Source organism: Aotus nancymaae, unplaced genomic scaffold (assembly GCF_030222135.1).
Source record: "Aotus nancymaae isolate 86718 unplaced genomic scaffold, 86718_ANA_hifiasm-v0.15.2.pri h1tg000062l, whole genome shotgun sequence".
In the NCBI taxonomy this organism is placed as follows: domain Eukaryota; kingdom Metazoa; phylum Chordata; class Mammalia; order Primates; family Aotidae; genus Aotus; species Aotus nancymaae.
Window position 1 is genome coordinate 118,230 of NW_026988476.1, and position 5,732 is coordinate 123,961.

General features: G+C 46.4%; 1 non-coding gene across 1 annotated transcript; it reads right to left on the reverse strand.

Moving 5' to 3' along the window:
- Nucleotides 1-3,639: 3,639 nt before the first annotated feature.
- Nucleotides 3,640-3,770, reverse strand: LOC135270467 (small nucleolar RNA SNORA5). Its single transcript, XR_010338641.1, has one exon. It is a non-coding gene; the product is annotated as a small nucleolar RNA SNORA5 (small nucleolar RNA).
- Between the last annotated feature and the right edge of the window lie 1,962 nt (nucleotides 3,771-5,732).

Sequence of the window (5,732 nt, forward strand, 5' to 3'; positions counted from 1 at the left end):
GGCCTGCTCTGTCTCACAAGGGGACCCACTAGGGTCTGGAATAAGTTCTGCTCAAACCCTGCTGGGTTTAGTTCCCTACCTGCTGTCAGCCTGTAATCACCAGCCTCATGGCTCAGCTACACGCTGCCAATTCTCCTCGCACACATCAGGCCCACTGTTGCCCAGTTTGGGACAAAGCAAGATTCCTCTGCTGGGTGGGAGGTGGAATTAGCAGATCTCCATGGTCTTAACTGTAACTGTGGTTCTATGATTGACTCTTTCCTTGTCAAGTAGCCCAAGCTTTAAAAAGCAAGTGGGAACAGGTGATTGGGCCCAGTGCTGCTCTGTGATGACCTGGCTATGGCCCCATTGACAACTCCCCTGGTGTAGCTCTAGGCCTGGGCTGAGCAGATTGGATCCAGATGCAGGCCCAGAGAGGAACCTGGGGCAGGTAAGAAAAGGAATTTGGGGAGAAGGTGAGAAATAGGAGTGGTGGCAACTGGCTTCACAGTATATGTTCCACTGTGCTAGAAACAACCTCTGCTGGGAGCTAAAGACTCCTCAGAAGTAGTCTTAATTAGTCTGTGCACATCTTTGAAAGAATCTCATTTTCATCAAAGGGTTTTAAAGAGTAATGCTTAGCCCAGTGTAAAGGGCATGGTCAAGATCTGATCCTGAAATAATGTCTCTGCTATCCTAGATGTCAGGAGAAACCAAAAATATCCTCATAACTCTGAGGAATTCTTGGTTTATTGGACTCATCTCTTTTCCCTCTGATCATCCTTCCAGAAAGTAAGAAATGAGCCAAGAAGTTTTAATTACCCAGTCTACTGATATTATTTTATCTGCGCCACTGATATGAAATCTGCACAGCATTCCACTTAAATCTCAGTGCTAAGAGCAGCCTCCACACACTTGGGCCTTTCTCCTTCTGCTGGCTGTGGCCCATGCTCAGCTTTCCACCCTACTGCACCCCCCTCAGACTTCCTAAATTCCGAAGCTCTCTATGGCACCGGAAATGATATGTCTGTGGAATGTCCATACTTCAGGAAAGTCCACAATCTGTGTGTGCTTATTCCCCAATTCTGTTACCCCCAACTCAGCCTGGCTGTTTGTGGTTGAGTTCTGGCACATGCCCATCGTTACGGAACCTGGATTTGGCAGGAGCGTTGTGCCATATTTCTGTTATTGGCATCTGTGGAGAAGGAAGAGAAAGTGTGTCTAGTTTTTTCCCTCTCTTTTTTGTACAGATGAAAATTTCTCTCTTGTGTTATTAACTTTTCTGGACAACCAGTCAAATATATCTTCAATTTCAGAGTGGTTCCCTGGACTGTGGAAGTTTTCTCCTTGTTTAATGTTGACTCTCGCCTAATAGCTGGTTCATTTAGCACCTGATTGGTGTTATGGTTATAACTGCAACAGGCCACATTTAAGGAAGGCTTCCAGGGAGCCAGCACTGTTCTGAGAACTTCAGTCCTCAAGACCTCTGAGGCAAGTGCCATTACCATCTTCCCCCCATTATAGAGAGGACATGAGCTGAAAGAGGTCCAAGAACTTGCTGAAGGTCTTGTAGCAGAGCTGGGGCTGGAAGCCAGGCAGGGTGGTGCCAGAGCTGGCTGACTTCAACGCCTACTTCACGCTGCCATGCATGGATACATATGCCATACGTACATATGGCAGATCCATAGGACGTGTGCCATCGATGCATACTGCTGTGCATACCAGTGTTCCCACCATCCTCCCAGCAAGTGTTGGTATCATTATAAAACCCTGTCCTCAGCAAGTGTGTATTAAGAATTTACTGTGTGCAGATCCAAAGATGTACAAGCCCAGGTCCTGCTCATAGGCATTGCGGCTGGGGAGATGAGGCCTTGGCCTGCAGAACCTGAGCTGGGCTGAGCAGGGGGAGCTTTGTCTGTTTTGGTCACCGCTATGTCTCCAGGGACTATCATAGCACCTGGCAGGTAGTAAGCTCTCAAAAACATGTGATGAATGAACCTTCTAATTAAACAAAGCTGTTGACATTTTTACAAATAAATGAAAGGACACGTGAATTTCTAAGACGTATAAAGGACATAAACAGAGATTAAAGGACAGCCTTTTAAATTATATACGTTAAGCTGTATAAAAAGCTCCCCATATTGTCTTCATTTTTCTTGCTTTTCATAGATTGGTGGGCACCATGTCACAGATGTGCTTGTGGACCCATGGCATAGATAGGGCTTTCGTAGCTCATAGATCCTGCTGGGTGGGGAGGGCTTAGAGAAGAGATGGACCTTGAGGTGGGAGTAGGACTCAGCTGGGTGGGAAAGATCGTGGGAGGCATTCCAGAGCTGCCCCCACTGGCAGGATTATACTGGAGAGGGCAGACGCCTTGCGTTTTGCTTGATAACAATCGTTTTGAACTTCTCGACTTCTCGAAGTTTGGATCCTTTCCTGTCTGACTCAATACTTGCCTCACTTCCCAAGCCTTGCCTAACTTGGTTGGGTATGTGAGTGCATATCCCTTCAAACCATGTAGGAATCCCTGGACCTGATTCTTGCCTGAATTCTGGCACCAGGTCAAGAAGAACAAGTTTGAACGGAGGCTGAGGCAGGAGAGTTCAATACTGGGAGCCACAGGGCAGCACCAGGCAGCTTGACAGGAATCAAGAGGACGCTGATGCAAGAGCCATAAAATCCCATGTACTCTGACTCAGTAATTGAAGTTCTTGAAATGTATCTTGGGGAAATAGTCTAAAGGATTATTATGTAAATAAAAGATACGTTTACGTTCATTAAACTGTTTGTTTTAATGAAATTGGAAGCAACCTAAATGGTAAATAACGGGCATGATTAAGTTTTGACTTATCTGCTAGCTAGAAGGTGATACAGTCACTGAAAATAAGATTTATGGAGAGTGTTCCATATCTGAGGAAAAGCATGAAAAATGAAGGCAATGATAATCTGTATATATAATTTTATTATTATTTTTTATTTTTATTTTATTTTATTTTTTTTTTTGAGATGGAGTTTCGCTCTTGTTACCCAGGCTGGAGTGCAATGGCGCGATCTCGGCTCACCGCAACCTCCGCCTCCTGGGTTCAGGCAATTCTCCTGCCTCAGCCTCCTGAGTAACTGGGATTACAGGCACGCGCCACCATGCCCAGCTAATTTTTTGTATTTTTAGTAGAGACAGGGTTTCACCATGTTGACCAGGATGGTCTCGATCTCTTGACCTCGTGATCCACCCGCCTCGGCCTCCCACAGTGCTGGGATTACAGGCGTGAGCCGCCGCGCCAGGCTATAATTTTATTTTTAAAAGTACATACATAGAAAAAGACTGGAAAAAATATTACAGAAAATGTTAATATTTATGTTGGGGGAAGAGTCATCTGTAATCCTACTCACAACCAGACTTTTAGCCAATATTGTTTATTTGTTTATGAATGACGAAACAGGATGGGACAAGGGAGCTCGGGTGAGTTCAACATTCCCATAAAGAGTCAGAAACCAAGACACTGTCTGTCTAGCAAAGGAGTAAGGACAGCTATGATAGCATGTCCAAAATAACCCGGAGTGTGAAATCACAGGTTCCTGGACAGAGGGCACATGAAGCCCAAGCTTGGGTAGGGTGAATGTGGCCAGGGAAGACCTTTGTCTTTTGTTTTTCTAGAGGTTTGGTGTCTGTAACCAAATTTATTCCTGAGCCCGAGACACAGGAACAGGGCCCATGAGTCAGTGTTTCTGTGGCAGCGTTCTGGGTCAGTGCCTACACAGCCAGGGCAAGCACCAAATTTGACACCGCTGCATAGGGAGGACGTCTCTGAAGTCATGTCTTGTGTCTAGACTTAGGGAGACATGGGAGTGATTAGGGTAGAGGTGGCCATGTGTATACCCCAGCTCCCCTGAATAGTCCCAGCATGAATATTCATAGAGCCCTTTCTGTTCTCAAGAGTTCTGATTTGGATAATATGTGAAAAGGTCCTAATGATTGAAAAGGAGGTTGGAGGACATTCTGGGTTGATGATAATTGCTCTGCTGGTTGCCTCTAGTGCTTAAAAGATGGTGAATTGGCCAGGTGCAGTGGCTCACGTCTGTAATCCCAGCACTTTGGGAGGCTGAGGTGGGCAGATCGCTTGAGTTTAGGAGTTTGAGACCAGCCTGGCCAACATGGTAAAACCCTATCTCTACTAAAAATACAAAAATTATCCAGGTGTGGTGGCACGCATCTGTAATCACAGCAACTTGGGAGGCTGAGTCAGGAGAATCGTTTGAACTTAGGAGGTGGAGGTTGCAGTGAGCCTAGATTGTGCTACTGCACTCCAGCCTGGGCAACAGAGTGAGATGCCATCTCAATTAAAAAAAAAAAGAGATGGTGAATTAACATTCCCTGATGCAGAGGTGGCCCCAGCCTGATGGAAAAGTGGTCCAGGTGTTGTAGATGAATATAGTTCTGCTATCCTGATAAAGATAACCAAGGTAGTTATTCCCAAGCTGCCCCAGCATGTGGCTAGAATTCATATTTAACTTTGACCAAAGAGCTCCTTTTCCCCTTGCAGTCTTCCTCTTCCATCCCACAAACCTGGCACATGACCACTAAAATCTCAGTAAGTAGAAGCTTAAGTAACAGTAACTAATTTGCCAGCTGAACTTTGCCCTATTTGCAACATTTTAGCATTAGCAAATTCTTGACTTTTCAGCCCTGGTATGGCTAGTGCAAAAATCAGTTCAAATGGTAGAGGATGGTAACTTTAAGCAGATAGGGACTTGGCCTGGGTGGGCTCTGTTTGCTTCCTGCTGTCTGCCCTCTCTTCTATTGGCTCTGTCAAGGCAGGCTTGTTGGGAACCCTATTACTGAGCAGACTGCCAAGTTGACCATTAGTGATCTAGCCTGGGAGCCAAGCCTACGTTCATCTTGCAAGAAAAATGGGGTGATTGTGGAGAAGGCCCTCTCCCCTGTGCCCACAGGAGGACTGGTGTGACCCTGAGTGCCCCCGAATGCCTGGCTGGACATCTTGGGAGCACTGGGAAACAGGAGGTAAGGAAGACCTTCAGGCAGTATCTCCTCAGCCTCAGCTCAGAGGGGCCCCCGGTCAGTGGAGAAGCCGTGACAGGTACAGCTGACAGGACATGTGAACAAACAGATCAATGGTTCAGGGACTGCCAAAGTAAAAAGACATCTAGATCTTTCATAGATGTTTTGTTCGGGCGTTCGATTGAGGAGCACAGGTGATGAGTGTTGGGGCAAACTCTGGCTTTTCCTGGACTCAAGCAAGAAATTACCTTCTGGCACCTGGACACTATTTTAAGTCTCTAGTTAAGAGATCAGGGGAAACCACTGTCTCACTTAAGAGAGAACACTCTGCTTTGGAGGCCAGGCTAGATATGGAATTTGCGGGACTCTGTCAAGATCCATGGAGAGGACACCTGAGCAAGCACGGGCTAATGTCAGACAGTAGCTTCCTAGAGAGGTTGGGTAGGGGGGAATACTGACTTTTCAATGGGAGAGAAAGTACTATTGTGAAGGCTTAAACTGAAGCAGGTGTAAGCAAGAGGGTTCTGCCCTGTTGTGAAGGCTTAAACCGAAGCAGGTGTAAGCAAGATGGTCCTGCCCTCCCTCTTTTGGTTTTCACGTGCATCACAAGGAACAGGTGCTGTCAATAGTGAATTCAGTCTTTCTCTTGGGCCCAGAAGCAGAGAGGGATGCAGCCATGAAGGCAATGGAACCGAGCCCTGACTAGTAGGTTGGAGGGGGATAGAAGTGAGGGCAA